The sequence below is a fragment of the Camelus dromedarius genome, unplaced genomic scaffold, assembly GCF_036321535.1.
Source record: "Camelus dromedarius isolate mCamDro1 unplaced genomic scaffold, mCamDro1.pat HAP1_SCAFFOLD_120, whole genome shotgun sequence".
Classification (NCBI taxonomy): Eukaryota; Metazoa; Chordata; class Mammalia; order Artiodactyla; family Camelidae; genus Camelus; species Camelus dromedarius.
Genome location: NW_026989819.1, coordinates 4048863 through 4066489, shown reverse-complemented (window position 1 = coordinate 4066489; position 17627 = coordinate 4048863).

Here is a 17627-nt window from a genome sequence, read left to right as displayed (position 1 = left end):
CTCTGGTTTCTCAGTCTGTTTCCTAGTGCCGGTTTGAAGTTCCTGCAGTTTTCACTGTAAAACCTGGTTGGAGCTTGTACCTCCCCATATATATGTATGGAGTGGAGTTTGCACCTGAAAAGAAACTTTGTGTTCCCAACAAGCTAGGTGAAGGACAGCTTTCACACACACTTATCTCTCAGAACTGAGCATGTGGAGAGACGTTCGTTCATCTAGCACAAAGGGAACGGGTTGCAGGAAAAACTTTTACTCTGGTTTCTCTGTCTGTTTCCTAGTGCCGGTTTTAAGTTCCTGCAGTTTTCACTGTAAAACAGATTTGGAGCTAGTACATCCCCATATATATGTATGGAGTGGAGTTTGCAACTGAAAAGAAACTTTGTGTTCCCAACAAGCTAGGTGAAGGACGGCTTTCACACACACTTATCTCTCAGAACTGAGCATGTGGAGAGACGTTCGTTCATCTAGCACAAAGGGAACGGGTTGCAGGAGAAACTGTTACTCTGGTTTCTCAGTCTGTTTCCTAGTGCCGGTTTGAAGTTCCAGCAGTTTTCACTGTAAAACCGAGTTGGAGCTAGTACCTCCCCATATATATGTATGGGTGGAGATTACAAATGAAAAGAAACTTTATGTTCCCAAAAAGCTAGGTGAAGGACGGCTTTCACACACACACATCTCTCTGAACTGAGCATGTGGAGAGACGTTCGTTCATCTAGCACAAAGGGAACGGGTTGCAGGAGAAACTTTTACTCTGGTTTCTCAGTCTGTTTCCTAGTGCCGGTTTGAAGTTCCTGCAGTTTTCACTGTAAAACCTGGTTGGAGCTTGTACCTCCCCATATTTATGTATGGAGTGGAGTTTGCATCTGAAAAGAAACTTTGTGTTCCCAACAAGCTGGGTGAAGGACGGCTTTCACTCACACTTAACTGTCAGAACTGAGCATGTGGAGAGACGTTCGTTCATCTAGCACAAAGGGAACGGGTTGCAGGAGAAACTTTTACTCTGGTTTCTCAGTCTGTTTCCTAGTGCCGGTTTGAAGTTCCTGCAGTTTTCACTGTAAAACCGATTTGGAGCTAGTACCTCCCCATATATATGTATGGAGTGGAGTTTGCAAGTGAAAAGAAACTTTGTGTTCCCAACAAGCTAGGTGAAGGACGGCTTTCACACACACTTATCTCTCAGAACTGAGCATGTGGAGAGAAGTTCGTTCATCTAGCACAAAGGGAACGGGTTGCAGGAGAAACTTTTACTCTGGTTTCTCAGTCTGTTTCCTAGTGCCGGTTTGAAGTTCCTGCAGTTTTCATTGTAAAACAGATTTGGAGCTAGTACATCCCCATATATATGTATGGAGTGGAGTTTGCAACTGGAAAGAAACTTTGTGTTCCCAACAAGATAGGTGAAGGACGGCTTTCACACACACTTATCTCTCAGAACTGAGCATGTGGAGAGACGTTCGTTCATCTAGCACAAAGGGAACGGGTTGCAGGAGAAACTTTTACTCTGGTTTCTCAGTCTGTTTCCTAGTGCCGGTTTGAAGTTCCAGCAGTTTTCACTGTAAAACCGAGTTGGAGCTAGTACCTCCCCATATATATATATGGGTGGAGATTACAAATGAAAAGAAACTTTATGTTCTCAAAAAGCTAGGTGAAGGACGGCTTTCACACACACACATCTCTCAGAACTGAGCATGTGGAGAGACGTTCGTTCATCTAGCACAAAGGGAACAGGTTGCAGGAGAAACTTTTACTCTGGTTTCTCAGTCTGTTTCCTAGTGCCGGTTTGAAGTTCCAGCAGTTTTCACTGTAAAACCTGGTTGGAGCTTGTACCTCCCCATATATATGTATGGACTGGTGTTTGCAACTGAAAAGAAACTTTGTGTTCCCAACAAGCTAGGTGAAGGACGGCTTTCACACACAGTTATCTCTCAGAACTGAGCATGTGGAGAGACGTTCGTTCATCTAGCACAAAGGGAACGGGTTGCAGGAGAAACTTATACTCTGGTTTCTCAGTCTGTTTCCTAGTGCCGGTTTGAAGTTCCTGCAGTTTTCACTGTAAAACCGATTTGGAGCTAGTACCTCCCCATATATATGTATGTAGTGGTGTTTGCAAATGAAAAGAAACTTTGTGTTCCCAACAAGCTAGGTGAAGGACGGCTTTCACACACACTTATCTCTCAGAACTGAGCATGTGGAGAGACGTTCGTTCATCTAGCACAAAGGGAACGGGTTGCAGGAGAAACTTTTACTCTGGTTTCTCAGTCTGTGTCCTAGTGCCGGTTTGAAGTTCCTGCAGTTTTCACTGTAAAACCGAGTTGGAGCTAGTACCTCCCCATATATATGTATGGAGTGGAGTTTGCAACTGAAAAGAAACTTTGTGTTCCCAACAAGCTAGGTGAAGTACGGCTTTCACACACACTTATCTCTCAGAACTGAGCATGTGGAGAGACGTTCGTTCATCTAGCACAAAGGGAACGGGTTGCAGGAGAAACTTTTACTCTGGTTTCTCAGTCTGTTTCCTAGTGCCGGTTTGAAGTTCCAGCAGTTTTCACTGTAAAACCGAGTTGGAGCTAGTACCTCCCATATATATGTATGGAGTGGAGTTTGCAACTGAAAAGAAACTTTGTGTTCCCAACAAGCTAGGTGAAGGACGGCTTTCACACACACTTATCTCTCAGAACTGAGCATGTGGGGAGACGTTCGTTCATCTAGCACAAAGGGAACGGGTTGCAGGAGAAACTTTTACTCTGGTTTCTCAGTCTGTTTCCTAGTGCCGGTATTAAGTTCCTGCAGTTTTCACTGTAAAACCGATTTGGAGCTAGTACCTCCCCATATATATGTATGGAGTGGAGTTTGCAACTGAAAAGAAACTTTGTGTTCCCAACAAGCTAGGTGAAGGACGGCTTTCAAACACACTTATCTCTCAGAACTGAGCATGTGGAGAGACGTTCGTTCATCTAGCACAAAGGGAACGGGTTGCAGGAGAAACTTTTACTCTGGTTTCTCAGTCTGTTTCCTAGTGCCGGTTTGAAGTTCCTGCAGTTTTCACTGTAAAACCGAGTTGGAGCTAGTACCTCCCCATATATATGTATGGAGTGGAGTTTGCAACTGAAAAGAAACTTTGTGTTCCCAACAAGCTAGGTGAAGGACGGCTTTCACACACACCTATCTCTCAGAACTGAGCATGTGGAGAGACGTTCGTTCATCTAGCACAAAGGGAACGGGTTGCAGGAGAAACTTTTACTCTGGTTTCTCAGTCTGTTTCCTAGTGCCGGTTTGAAGTTCCAGCAGTTTTCACTGTAAAACCGAGTTGGAGCTAGTACCTCCCCATATATATGTATGGAGTGGAGTTTGCAACTGAAAAGAAACTTTGTGTTCCCAACAAGCTAGGTGATGGACGGCTTTCACAGACAATTATCTCTCAGAACTGAGCATGTGGAGAGACGTTCGTTCATCTAGCACAAAGGGAACGGGTTGCAGGAGAAACTTTTACTCTGGTTTCTCAGTCTGTTTCCTAGTGCCGGTTTGAAGATCCAGCAGTTTTCACTGTAAAACCGAGTTGGAGCTAGTACCTCCCCATATATATGTATGGAGTGGAGTTTGCAACTGAAAAGTAACTTTGTGTTCCCAACAAGCTAGGTGAAGGACGGCTTTCACACACACTTATCTCTCAGAACTGAGCATGTGGAGAGACGTTCGTTCATCTAGCACAAAGGGAACGGGTTGCTGGAAAAACTTTTACTCTGGTTTCTCAGTCTGTTTCCTAGTGCCGGTTTTAAGTTCCTGCAGTTTTCACTGTAAAACCGATTTGGAGCTAGTACCTCTCCATATATATGTATGGAGTGGAGTTTGCAACTGAAAAGAATCTTTGTGTTCCCAACAAGCTAGGTGAAGGTCGGCTTTCACACACACTTATCTCTCAGAACTGAGCATGTGGAGAGACGTTCGTTCATCTAGCACAAAGGGAACGGGTTGCAGGAGAAACATTTACTCTGGTTTCTCAGTCTGTTTCCTAGTGCCGGTTTGAAGTTCCAGCAGTTTTCACTGTAAAACCGAGTTGGAGCTAGTACCTCCCCATATATATGTATGGGTGGAGTTTACAAATGAAAAGAAACTTTATGTTCCCAAAAAGCTAGGTGAAGGACGGCTTTCACACACACACATCTCTCAGAACTGAGCATGTGGAGAGACGTTCGTTCATCTAGCACAAAGGGAACAGGTTGCAGGAGAAATTTTTACTCTGGTTTCTCAGTCTGTTTCCTAGTGCCGGTTTGAAGTTCCAGCAGTTTTCACTGTAAAACCTGGTTGGAGCTTGTACCTCCCCATATATATGTATGGAGTGGTGTTTGCAACTGAAAAGAAACTTTGTGTTCCCAACAAGCTAGGTGAAGGACGGCTTTCACACACAGTTATCTCTCAGAACTGAGCATGTGGAGAGACGTTCGTTCATCTAGCAGAAAGGGAACGGGTTGCAGGAGAAACTTATACTCTGGTTTCTCAGTCTGTTTCCTAGTACCGGTTTGAAGTTCCTGCAGTTTTCACTGTAAAACCGATTTGGAGCTAGTACCTCCCCATATATATGTATGGAGTGGAGTTTGCAAATGAAAAGAAACTTTGTGTTCCCAACAAGCTAGGTGAAGGACGGCTTTCACACACACTTTTCTCTCAGAACTGAGCATGTGGAGAGACGTTCGTTCATCTAGCACAAAGGGAACGGGTTGCAGGAGAAACTTTTACTCTGGTTTCTCAGTCTGTTTCCTAGTGCCGGGTTGAAGTTCCTGCAGTTTTCTCCCTAAAACCGAGTTGGAGCTAGTACCTCCCCATATATATGTATGGAGTGGAGTTTGCAACTGAAAAGAAACTTTGTGTTCCCAACAATCTAGGTGAAGGACGGCTTTAACACACACTTATCTCTCAGAACTGAGCATGTGGAGAGACGTTCGTTCAACTAGCACAAAGGGAACGGGTTGCAGGAGAAACTTTTACTCTGGTTTCTTAGTCTATTTCCTAGTGCCGGTTTGAAGTTCGAGCAGTTTTCACTGTAAAACCGAGTTGGAGCTAGGTCCTCCCCATATATATGTTTGGAGTGGAGTTTACAAATGAAAAGAAACTTTATGTTCCCAATAAGGTAGGTAAAGGACGGCTTTCACACACACACATCTCTCAGAACTGAGCATGTGGAGAGACATTCGTTCATCTAGCACAATGGGAACGGGTTGCATGAGAAACATTTACTCTGGTTTCTCAGTCTGTTTCCTAGTGCCGGATTGAAGTTCCTGCAGTTTTCACTGTAAAATCTGGTTGGAGCTTGTACTTCCCCATATATATGTATGGAGTGGAGTTTGCATCTTAAAAGAAACTTTGTGTTCCCAACAAGCTAGGTGAAGGACGGCTTTCACACCCAGTTATCTCTCAGAACCTAGCATGTGGAGAGACGTTCGTTCATCTAGCACAAAGGGAACGGGTTGCAGGAGAAACTTTTACTCTGGTTTCTCAGTCTGTTTCCTAGTGCCGGATTGAAGTTCCTGCAGTTTTCACTGTAAAACCGAGTGGAAGCTAGTACCTCCCCATATATATGTATGGAGTGGAGTTTGCAACTGAAAAGAAACTTTGTGTTCCCAACAAGCTAGGTGAAGGACGGCTTTCACACACACCTATCTCTCAGAACTGAGCATGTGGAGAGACGTTCGTTCATCTAGCACAAAGGGAACGGGTTGCAGAGAAACTTTTACTCTGGTTTCTCAGTCTGTTTCCTAGTGCCGTTTTGAAGTTCCTGCAGTTTTCACTGTAAAACCGATTTGGAGCTTGTACCTCCCCATATATATGTATGGAGTGGAGTTTGCAACTGAAAAGAAACTTTGTGTTCCCAACAAGCTAGGTGAAGGACGGCTTTCACACACACTTATCTCTCAGAACTGAGCATGTGGAGAGACGTTCGTTCATCTAGCACAAAGGGAACGGGTTGCAGGAGAAACTTTTACTCTGGTTTCACATTCTGTTTCCTAGTGCCGGTTTGAAGTTCCAGCAGTTTTCACTGTAAAACCGAGTTGGAGCTAGTACCTCCCATATATATGTATGGAGTGGAGTTTGCAACTGAAAAGAAACTTTGTGTTCCCAACAAGCTAGGTGAAGGACGGCTTTCACACACACTGATCTCTCAGAACTGAGCATGTGGAGAGACGTTCGTTCATCTAGCACAAAGGGAACGGGTTGCAGGAGAAACTTTTACATTGGTTTCTCAGTCTGTTTCCTAGTGCCGGTATTAAGTTCCTGCAGTTTTCACTGTAAAACCGATTTGGAGCTAGTACCTCCCCATATATATGTATGGAGTGGAGTTTGCAACTGAAAAGAAACTTTGTGTTCCCAACAAGCTAGGTGATGGACGGCTTTCACAGACACTTATCTCTCAGAACTGAGCATGTGGAGAGACGTTCGTTCATCTAGCACAAAGGGAACGGGTTGCAGGAGAAACTTTTACTCTGGTTTCTTAGTCTGTTTCCTAGTGCCGGTTTGAAGTTCCAGCAGTTTTCACTGTAAAACAGAGTTGGAGCTTGTACTTCCCCATATATATGTATGGAGTGGAGTTTGCAACTGAAAAGAAACTTTGTGTTCCCAACAAGCTAGGTGAAGGACGGCTTTCACACACACCTATCTCTCAGAACTGAGCATGTGGAGAGACGTTCGTTCATCTAGCACAAAGGAAACGGGTTGCAGGAAAAACTTTTACTCTGGTTTCTCAGTCTGTTTCCTAGTGCCGGTTTTAAGTTCCTGCAGTTTTCACTGTAAAACCGATTTGGTGCTAGTACCTCCCCATATATATGTATGGAGTGGAGTTTGCAACTGAAAAGAAACTTTGTGTTCCCAACAAGCTAGGTGAAGTACGGCTTTCACACACACTTATCTCTCAGAACTGAGCATGTGGAGAGACGTTCGTTCATCTAGCACAAAGGGAACGGGTTGCAGGAGAAACTTTTACTCTGGTTTCTCAGTCTGTTTCCTAGTGCCGGTTTGAAGATCCAGCAGTTTTCACTGTAAAACCGAGTTGGAGCTAGTACCTCCCCATATATATGTATGGGTGGAGTTTACAAATGAAAAGAAACTTTATGTTCCCAAAAAGCTAGGTGAAGGACGGCTTTCACACACACACATCTCTCAGAACTGAGCATGTGGAGAGACTTTCGTTCATCTAGCACAAAGGGAACAGGTTGCAGGAGAAACTTTTACTCTGGTTTCTCAGTCTGTTTCCTAGTGACGGTTTGAAGTTCCAGCAGTTTTTACTGTAAAACCTGGTTGGAGATTGTACCTCCCCATATATACATATGGAGTGGTGTTTGCAACTGAAAAGAAACTTTGTGTTCCCAACAAGCTAGGTGAAGGACGGCTTTCACACACAGTTATCTCTCAGAACTGAGCATGTGGAGAGACGTTCGTTCATCTAGCAGAAAGGGAACGGGTTGCAGGGGAAACTTATACTCTGGTTTCTCAGTCTGTTTCCTAGTGCCGGTTTGAAGTTCCTGCAGTTTTCACTGTAAAACAGATTTGGAGCTAGTACCTCCCCATATATATGAATGGAGTGGAGTTTGCAAATGAAAAGAAACTTTGTGTTCCCAACAAGCTAGGTGAAGGACGGCTTTCACACACAATTATCTCTCAGAACTGAGCATGTGGAGAGACGTTCGTTCATCTAGCACAAAGGGAACGGGTTGCAGGAGAAACTTTTACTCTGGTTTCTCAGTCTGTTTCCTAGTGCCGGGTTGAAGTTCCTGCAGTTTTCACTGTAAAACCGATTGGAGCTAGTACCTCCCCATATATATGTATGGAGTGGAGTTTGCAACTGAAAAGAAACTTTGTGTTCCCAACAAGCTAGGTGAAGGACGGCTTTCACACACACTTATCTCTCAGAACTGAGCATGTGGAGAGACGTTCGTTCATCTAGCAAAAAGGGAACGGGTTGCAGGAGAAACATTTACTCTGGTTTCTCAGTCTGTTTCCTAGTGCCGGTTTGAAGATCCAGCAGTTTTCACTGTAAAACCGAGTTGGAGCTAGTACCTCCCCATATATATGTTTGGAGTGGAGTTTACAAATGAAAAGAAACTTTATGTTCCCAATAAGGTAGGTAAAGGACGGCTTTCACACACACACATCTCTCAGAACTGAGCATGTGGAGAGACGTTCGTTCATCTAGCACAAAGGGAACGGGTTGCAGGAGAAACATTTACTCTGGTTTCTCAGTCTGTTTCCTAGTGCCGGTTTGAAGTTCCTGCAGTTTTCAGTGTAAAATCTGGTTGGATTTTGTACCTCCCCATATATATGTATGGAGTGGAGTTTGCATCTGAAAAGAAACTTTGTGTTCCGAACAAGCTAGGTGAAGGACGGCTTTCACACACAGTTATCTCTCAGAACTGAGCATGTGGAGAGACGTTCGTTCATCTAGCACAAAGGGAACGGGTTGCAGGAGAAACTTTTACTCTGGTTTCTCAGTCTGTTTCCTAGTGCTGGATTGAAGTTCCTGCAGTTTTCACTGTAAAACCGAGTGGAAGCTAGTACCTCCCCATATAAATGTATGGAGTGGAGTTTGCAACTGAAAAGAAACTTTGTGTTCCCAACAAGCTAGGTGAAGGACTTCTTTCACACACACCTATCTCTCAGATCTGAGCATGTGGAGAGACGTTCGTTCATCTAGCACAAAGGGAACGGGTTGCAGAGAAACTTTTACTCTGGTTTCTCAGTCTGTTTCCTAGTGCCGGTTTGAAGTTCCTGCAGTTTTCACTGTAAAACCGATTTGGAGCTAGTACCTCCCCATATATATGTATGGAGTGGAGTTTGCAACTGAAAAGAAACTTTGTGTTCCCAACAAGCTAGGTGAAGGACGGCTTTCACACACAAATATCTCTCAGAACTGAGCATGTGGAGAGACGTTCGTTCATCTAGCACAAAGGGAACGGGTTGCAGGAGAAACTTTTACTCTGGTTTCTCAGTCTGTTTCCTAGTGCCGGTTTGAAGTTCCAGCAGTTTTCACTGTAAACCGAGTTGTAGCTAGTACCTCCCATATATATGTATGGAGTGGAGTTTGCAACTGAAAAGAAACTTTGTGTTCCCAACAAGCTAGGTGAAGGACGGCTTTCACACACACTTATCTCTCAGAACTGAGCATGTGGAGAGACGTTCGTTCATCTAGCACAAAGGGAACGGGTTGCAGGAGAAACTTTTACATTGGTTTCTCAGTCTGTTTCCTAGTGCCGGTATTAAGTTCCTGCAGTTTTCACTGTAAAACCGATTTGGAGCTAGTACCTCCCCATATATATGTATGGAGTGGAGTTTGCAACTGAAAAGAAACTTTGTGTTCCCAACAAGCTAGGTGATGGACGGCTTTCACAGACACTTATCTCTCAGAACTGAGCATGTGGAGAGACGTTCGTTCATCTAGCACAAAGGGAACGTGTTGCAGGAGAAACTTTTACTCTGGTTTCTTAGGCTGTTTCCTAGTGCCGGTTTGAAGTTCCAGCTGTTTTCACTGTAAAACCGAGTTGGGGCTAGTACCTCCCCATATATATGTATGGAGTGGAGTTTGCAACTGAAAAGAAACTTTGTGTTCCCAACAAGCTAGGTGAAGGACGGCTTTCACACACACCTATCTCTCAGAACTGAGCATGTGGAAAGACGTTCGTTCATCTAGCACAAAGGGAACGGGTTGCAGGAAAAACTTTTACTCTGGTTTCTCAGTCTGTTTCCTAGTGCCGGGTTTAAGTTCCTGCAGTTTTCACTGTAAAACCGATTTGGAGCTAGTACCTCCCCATATATATGTATGGAGTGGAGTTTGCAACTGAAAAGAAACTTTGTGTTCCCAACAAGCTAGGTGAAGTACGGCTTTCACACACACTTATCTCTCAGAACTGAGCATGTGGAGAGACGTTCGTTCATCTAGCACAAAGGGAACGGGTTGCAGGAGAAACTTTTACTCTGGTTTCTCAGTCTGTTTCCTAGTGCCGGTTTGAAGTTCCAGCAGTTTTCACTGTAAAACCGAGTTGGAGCTAGTACCTCCCCATATATATGTATGGGTGGAGTTTACAAATGAAAAGAAACTTTATGTTCCCAAAAAGCTAGGTGAAGGACGGCTTTCACACACACACATCTCTCAGAACTGAGCATGTGGAGAGACGTTCGTTCATCTAGCACACAGGGAAAAGGTTGCAGGAGAAACTTTTACTCTGGTTTCTCAGTCTGTTTCCTAGTGCCGGTTTGAAGTTCCAGCAGTTTTCACTGTAAAACCTGGTTGGAGCTTGTACCTCCCCATATATATATATGGAGTGGTGTTTGCAACTGAAAAGAAACTTTGTGTTCCCAACAAGCTAGGTGAAGGACGGCTTTCACACACAGTTATCTCTCAGAACTGAGCATGTGGAGAGACGTTCGTTCATCTAGCAGAAAGGGAACGGGTTGCAGGAGAAACTTATACTCTGGTTTCTCAGTCTGTTTCCTAGTGCCGGTTTGAAGTTCCTGCAGTTTTCACTGTAAAACCGATTTGGAGCTAGTACCTCCCCATATATATGAATGGAGTGGAGTTTGCAACTGAAAAGAAACTTTGTGTTCCCAACAAGCTAGGTGAAGGACGGCTTTCACACACACTTATCTCTCAGAACTGAGCATGTGGAGAGACGTTCGTTCATCTAGCACAAAGGGAACGGGTTGCAGGAGAAACTTTTACTCTGGTTTCTCAGTCTGTTTCCTAGTGCCGGGTTGAAATTCCTGCAGTTTTCACTGTAAAACCGAGTTGGAGCTAGTACCTCCCCATATATATGTATGGAGTGGAGTTTACAAATGAAAAGAAACTTTATGTTCCCAATAAGGTAGGTAAAGGACGGCTTTCACACACACACATCTCTCAGAACTGAGCATGTGGAGAGACGTTCGTTCATCTAGCACAAAGGGAACGGGTTGCAGGAGAAACTTTTACTCTGGTTTCTCAGTCTGTTTCCTAGTGCCGGTTTGAAGTTCCTGCAGTTTTCAGTGTAAAACCTGGTTGGAGCTTGTACCTCCCCATATATATGTAGGGAGTGGAGTTTGCATCTGAAAAGAAACTTTGTGTTCCCAACAAGCTAGGTGAAGGACGGCTTTCACACACAGTTATCTCTCAGAACTGAGCATGTGGAGAGACGTTCGTTCATCTAGCACAAAGGGAACGGGTTGCAGGAGAAACTTTTACTCTGGTTTCTCAGTCTGTTTCCTAGTGCCGGATTGAAGTTCCTGCAGTTTTCACTGTAAAACCGAGTTGAAGCTAGTACCTCCCCATATATATGTATGGAGTGGAGTTTGCAACTGAAAAGAAACTTTGTGTTCCCAACAAGCTAGGTGAAGGACGGCTTTCACACACACCTATCTCTCAGAACTGAGCATGTGGAGAGACGTTCGTTCATCTAGCACAAAGGGAACAGGTTGCAGGAGAAACTTTTACTCTGGTTTCTCAGTCTGTTTCCTAGTGCCGATTTGAAGTTCCAGCAGTTTTCACTGTAAAACCGAGTTGGAGCTAGTACCTCCCCGTATATATGTATGGAGTGGTGTTTACAAATGAAAAGAAACTTTATGTTCCCAAAAAGCTAGGTGAAGGACGGCTTTCACACACACACATCTCTCAGAACTGAGCATGTGGAGAGACGTTCGTTCATCTAGCAGAAAGGGAACGGGTTGCAGGAGAAAGTTTTACTCTGGTTTCTCAGTCTGTTTCCTAGTGCCGGTTTGAAGTTCCTGCAGTTTTCACTGTAAAACCGATTTGGAGCTAGTATCTCCCCATATATATGTATGGAGTGGAGTTTGCAACTGAAAAGAAACTTTGTGTTCCCAACAAGCTAGGTGAAGGACGGCTTTCACACACACTTATCTCTCAGAACTGAGCATGTGGAGAGACGTTCGTTCATCTAGCACAAAGGGAACGGGTTGCAGGAGAAACTTTTACTCTGGTTTCTCAGTCTGTTTCCTAGTGCCGGTTTGAAGTTCCTGCAGTTTTCACTGTAAAACCGAGTTGGAGCTAGTACCTCCCCATATATATGTATGGAGTGGAGTTTGCAACTGAAAAGAATCTTTGTGTTCCCAACAAGCTAGGTGAAGGACGGCTTTCACACACACCTATCTCTCAGAACTGAGCATGTGGAGAGACGTTCGTTCATCTAGCACAAAGGGAACGGGTTGCAGGAAAAACTTTTACTCTGGTTTCTCATTCTGTTTCCTAGTGCCGGTTTGAAGTTCCTGCAGTTTTCACTGTAAAACCGATTTGGAGCTAGTACCTCCCCATATATATGTATGGAGTGGAGTTTGCAACTGAAAAGAAAATTTGTGTTCCCAACAAGCTAGGTGAAGGACATCTTTCACACACACTTATCTCTCAGAACTAAGCATGTGGAGAGACGTTCGTTCATCTAGCACAAAGGGAACGGTTTGCAGGAGAAACTTTTACTCTGGTTTCTCAGTCTGTTTCCTAGTGCCGGTTTGAAGTTCCAGCAATTTACACTGTAAAACCGAGTTGGAGTTTGTACCTCCCCATATATATGTATGGGTGGAGTTTACAAATGAAAAGAAACTTTATGTTCCCAAAAAGCTTGGTGAAGGTCGGCTTTCACACACACACATCTCTCAGAACTGAGCATGTGGAGAGACGTTCGTTCATCTAGCACAAAGGGAACAGGTTGCAGGAGAAACTTTTACTCTGTTTTCTCAGTCTGTTTCCTAGTGCCGGTTTGAAGTTCCAGCAGTTATCACTGTAAAACCTGGTTGGAGCTTGTACATCCCCATATATATATATGGAGTGGTGTTTGCAACTGAAAAGAAACTTTGTGTTCCCAACAAGCTAGTTGAAGGACGGCTTTCACACACAGTTATCTCTCAGAACTGAGCATGTGGAGAGACTTTCGTTCATCTAGCAGAAAGGGAACGGGTTGCAGGAGAAACTTATACTCTGGTTTCTCAGTCTGTTTCCTAGTGCCGGTTTGAAGTTCCAGCAGTTTTCACTGTAAAACCGAGTTGGAGCTAGTACCTCCCGATATATATGTATGGAGTGGAGTTTACAAATGAAAAGAAACTTTATGTTCCCAAAAAGCTAGGTGAAGGACGGCTTTCAAACACACATCTCTCAGAACTGAGCATGTGGAGAGACGTTCGTTCATCTAGCACAAAGGGAACAGGTTGCAGGAGAAACTTTTACTCTGGTTTCTCAGTCTGTTTCCTAGTGCCGGTTTGAAGTTCCTGCAGTTTTCACTGTAAAACATGGTTGGAGCTAGTACCTCCCCATATATATGTATGGAGTGGAGTTTGCAACTGAAAAGAAACTTTGTGTTCCCAACAAGCAAGGTGAAGGACGGCTTTCACACACACTTATCTCTCAGAACTGAGCATGTGGAGAGACGTTCGTTCATCTAGCACAAAGGGAACGGGTTGCAGGAAAAACTTTTACTCTGGTTTCTCAGTCTGTTTCCTAGTGCCGGTTTGATGTTCCTGCAGTTTTCACTGTAAAACCGATTTGGAGCTAGTACCTCCCCATATATATGTATGGAGTGGAGTTTGCAACTGAAAAGAAACTTTGTGTTCCCAACAAGCTAGGTGAAAGACGGCTTTAACACACAGTTATCTCTCAGAACTGAGCATGTGGAGAGACGTTCGTTCATCTAGCACAAAGGGAACGGGTTGCAGGAGAAACTTTTACTCTGGTTTCTCAGTCTGTTTCCTAGTGCCGATTTGAAGACCCAGCAGTTTTCACTGTAAAACCGAGTTGGAGCTTGTACCTCCCCATATATATGTATGGAGTGGAGTTTGCAACTGAAAAGAAACTTTGTGTTCCCAACAAGCTAGGTGAAGGACGGCTTTCACACACACTTATCTCTCAGTACTGAGCATGTGGAGAGACGTTCGTTCATCTAGCACAAAGGGAACGGGTTGCAGGAGAAACTTTTACTCTGGTTTCTCAGTCTGTTTCCTAGTGCCGATTTGAAGTTCCAGCAGTTTTCACTGTAAAACCGAGTTGGAGCTAATACCTCCCCGTATATATGTATGGAGTGGTGTTTACAAATGAAAAGAAACTTTATGTTCCCAAAAAGCTAGGTGAAGGACGGCTTTCACACACACACATCTCTCAGAACTGAGCATGTGTAGAGACGTTCGTTCATCTAGCAGAAAGGGAACGGGTAGCAGGAGAAAGTTTTACTCTGGTTTCTCAGTCTGTTTCCTAGTGCCGGTTTGAAGTTCCAGCAGTTTTCACTGTAAAACCGAGTTGGAGCTAGTACCTCCCATATATATGTATGGAGTGGACTTTGAAACTGAAAAGAAACTTTGTGTTCCCAACAAGCTAGGTGAAGGAAGGCTTTCACACACACTTATCTCTCAGAACTGAGCATGTGGATAGACGTTCGTTCATCTAGCACAAAGGGAACGGGTTGCAGGAGAAACTTTTACTCTGGTTTCTCAGTCTGTTTCCTAGTGCCGGGTTGAAGTTCCTGCAGTTTTCACTGTAAAACCTGGTTGGAGCTAATACCTCCCCATATATATGTATGGAGTGGAGTTTGCAACTGAAAAGAAACTTTGTGTTCCCAACAAGCTAGGTGAAGGACGGCTTTCACACACACTTATCTCTCAGAACTGAGCATGTGGAGAGACGTTCGTTCATCTAGCACAAAGGGAAAGGGTTGCAGGAGAAACTTTTACTCTGGTTTCTCAGTCTGTTTCCTAGTGCCGGTTTGAAGTTCCAGCAGTTTTCACTGTAAAACCGAGTTGGAACTGGTACCTACCCATATATATGTATGGAGTGGAGTTTACAAATGAAAAGAATCTTTATGTTCCCAAAAAGATAGGTGAAGGACGGCTTTCACCCACACACATCTCTCAGAACTGAGCATGTGGAGAGACGTTCGTTCATCTAGCACAAAGGGAACGGGTTGCAGGAGAAACTTTTACTCTGGTTTCTCAGTCTGTTTCCTAGTGCCGGTTTGAAGTTCCTGCAGTTTTCAGTGTAAAACCTGGTTGGAGCTTGTACCTCCCCATATATATGTATGGAGTGGAGTTTGCATCTGAAAAGAAACTTTGTGTTCCCAACAAGCTAGTTGAAGGACGGCTTTCACATACAGTTATCTCTCAGAACTGAGCATGTGGAGAGACGTTCGTTCATCTAGCACAAAGGGAAAGGGTTGCAGGAGAAACTTTTACTCTGGTTTCTCAGTCTGTTTCCTAGTGCCGGATTGAAGATCCTGCAGTTTACACTGTAAAACCGAGTTGAAGCTAGTACCTCCCCATATATATGTATGGAGTGGAGATTGCAACTGAAAAGAAACTTTGTGTTCCCAACAAGCTAGGTTTAGGACGGCTTTCACACACACCTATCTCTCAGAACTGAGCATGTGGAGAGACGTTCGTTCATCTAGCACAAAGGGAACGGGTTGCAGGAGAAACTTTTACTCTGGTTTCTCAGTCTGTTTCCTAGTGCCGGTTTGAAGTTCCAGCAGTTTTCACTGTAAAACCGAGTTGGAGCTAGTACCTCCCGATATATATGTATGGAGTGGAGTTTACAAATGAAAAGAAACTTTATGTTCCCAAAAAGCTAGGTGAAGGACGGCTTTCAAACACACATCTCTCAGAACTGAGCATGTGGAGAGACGTTCGTTCATCTAGCACAAAGGGAACAGGTTGCAGGAGAAACTTTTACTCTGGTTTCTCAGTCTGTTTCCTAGTGCCGGTTTGAAGTTCCTGCAGTTTTCACTGTAAAACATGGTTGGAGCTAGTACCTCCCCATATATATGTATGGAGTGGAGTTTGCAACTGAAAAGAAACTTTGTGTTCCCAACAAGCAAGGTGAAGGACGGCTTTCACACACACTTATCTCTCAGAACTGAGCATGTGGAGAGACGTTCGTTCATCTAGCACAAAGGGAACGGGTTGCAGGAGAAACTTTTACTCTGGTTTCTCAGTCTGTTTCCTAGTGCCGGGTTGAAGTTCCTGCAGTTTTCACTGTAAAACCTGGTTGGAGCTAATACCTCCCCATATATATGTATGGAGTGGAGTTTGCAACTGAAAAGAAACTTTGTGTTCCCAACAAGCTAGGTGAAGGACGGCTTTCACACACACTTATCTCTCAGAACTGAGCATGTGGAGAGACGTTCGTTCATCTAGCACAAAGGGAACGGGTTGCAGGAGAAACTTTACTCATGTTTCTCAGTCTGTTTCCTAGTGCCGGTTTGAAGTTCCAGCAGTTTTCACTGCAAAACCGAGTTGGAACTAGAACCACCCTATATATATGTATGGAGTGGAGTTTGCAACTGAAAAGAAACTTTGTGTTCCCAACAAGCTAGGTGAAGGACGGCTTTCACACACACTTATCTCTCACAACTGAGCATGTGGAGAGACGTTCGTTCATCTAGCACAAAGGGAAAGGGTTGCAGGAGAAACTTTTACTCTGGTTTCTCAGTCTGTTTCCTAGTGCCGGTTTGAAGTTCCAGCAGTTTTCACTGTAAAACCGAGTTGGAGCTGGTACCTACCCATATATATGTATGGAGTGGAGTTTACAAATGAAAAGAATCTTTATGTTCCCAAAAAGATAGGTGAAGGACGGCTTTCACCCACACACATCTCTCAGAACTGAGCATGTGGAGAGACGTTCGTTCATCTAGCACAAAGGGAACAGGTTGCAGGGGAAACTTTTACTCTGGTTTCTCAGTCTGTTTCCTAGTGCCGGTTTGAATTTCCTGCAGTTTTCACTGTAAAACCTGGTTGGAGCTAGTACCTCCCAATATATATTTATGGAGTGGAGTTTGCAACTGAAAAGAAACTTTGTGTTCCCAACAAGCTAGGTGAAGGAAGGCTTTCACACACACTTATCTCTCAGATCTGAGCATGTGGAGAGACGTTCGTTCACCTAGCAGAAAGGGAACGGGTTGCAGGAGAAACTTTTACTCTGGTTTCTCAGTCTGTTTCCTAGTGCCGGTTTGAAGTTCCAGCAGTTTTCACTGTAAAACCGAGTTGGAGCTAGTACCTCCCCATATATAAGTATGGAGTGGAGTTTACAAATGAAAAGAAACTATATGTTCCCAAAAAGGTAGGTGAAGGACGGCTTTCACACACACAAATCTCTCTGAATTGAGCATGAGGAGAGACGTTCGTTCATCTAGCACAAAGGGAACAGGTTGCAGGAGAAACTTTTACTCTGGTTTCTCAGTCTGTTTCCTAGTGCCGGTTTGAAGTTCCTGCAATTTTCACTGTAAAATCTGTTTGGAGCTAGTATATCCCCATATATATGTATGGAGTGGAGTTTGCAACTGAAAAGAAACTTTGTGTTCCCAACAAGCTAGGTGAAGGACGGCTTTCACACACACTTATCTCTCAGAACTGAGCATGTGGAGAGACGTTCGTTCATCTAGCACAAAGGGAACGGGTTGCAGGAGAAACTTTACTCATGTTTCTCAGTCTGTTTCCTAGTGCCGGTTTGAAGTTCCAGCAGTTTTCACTGCAAAACCGAGTTGGAGCTAGAACCACTCTATATATATGTATGGAGTGGAGTTTGCAACTGAAAAGAAACTTTGTGTTCCCAACAAGCTAGGTGAAGGACGGCTTTCACACACACTTATCTCTCAGAACTGAGCATGTGGAGAGACGTTCGTTCATCTAGC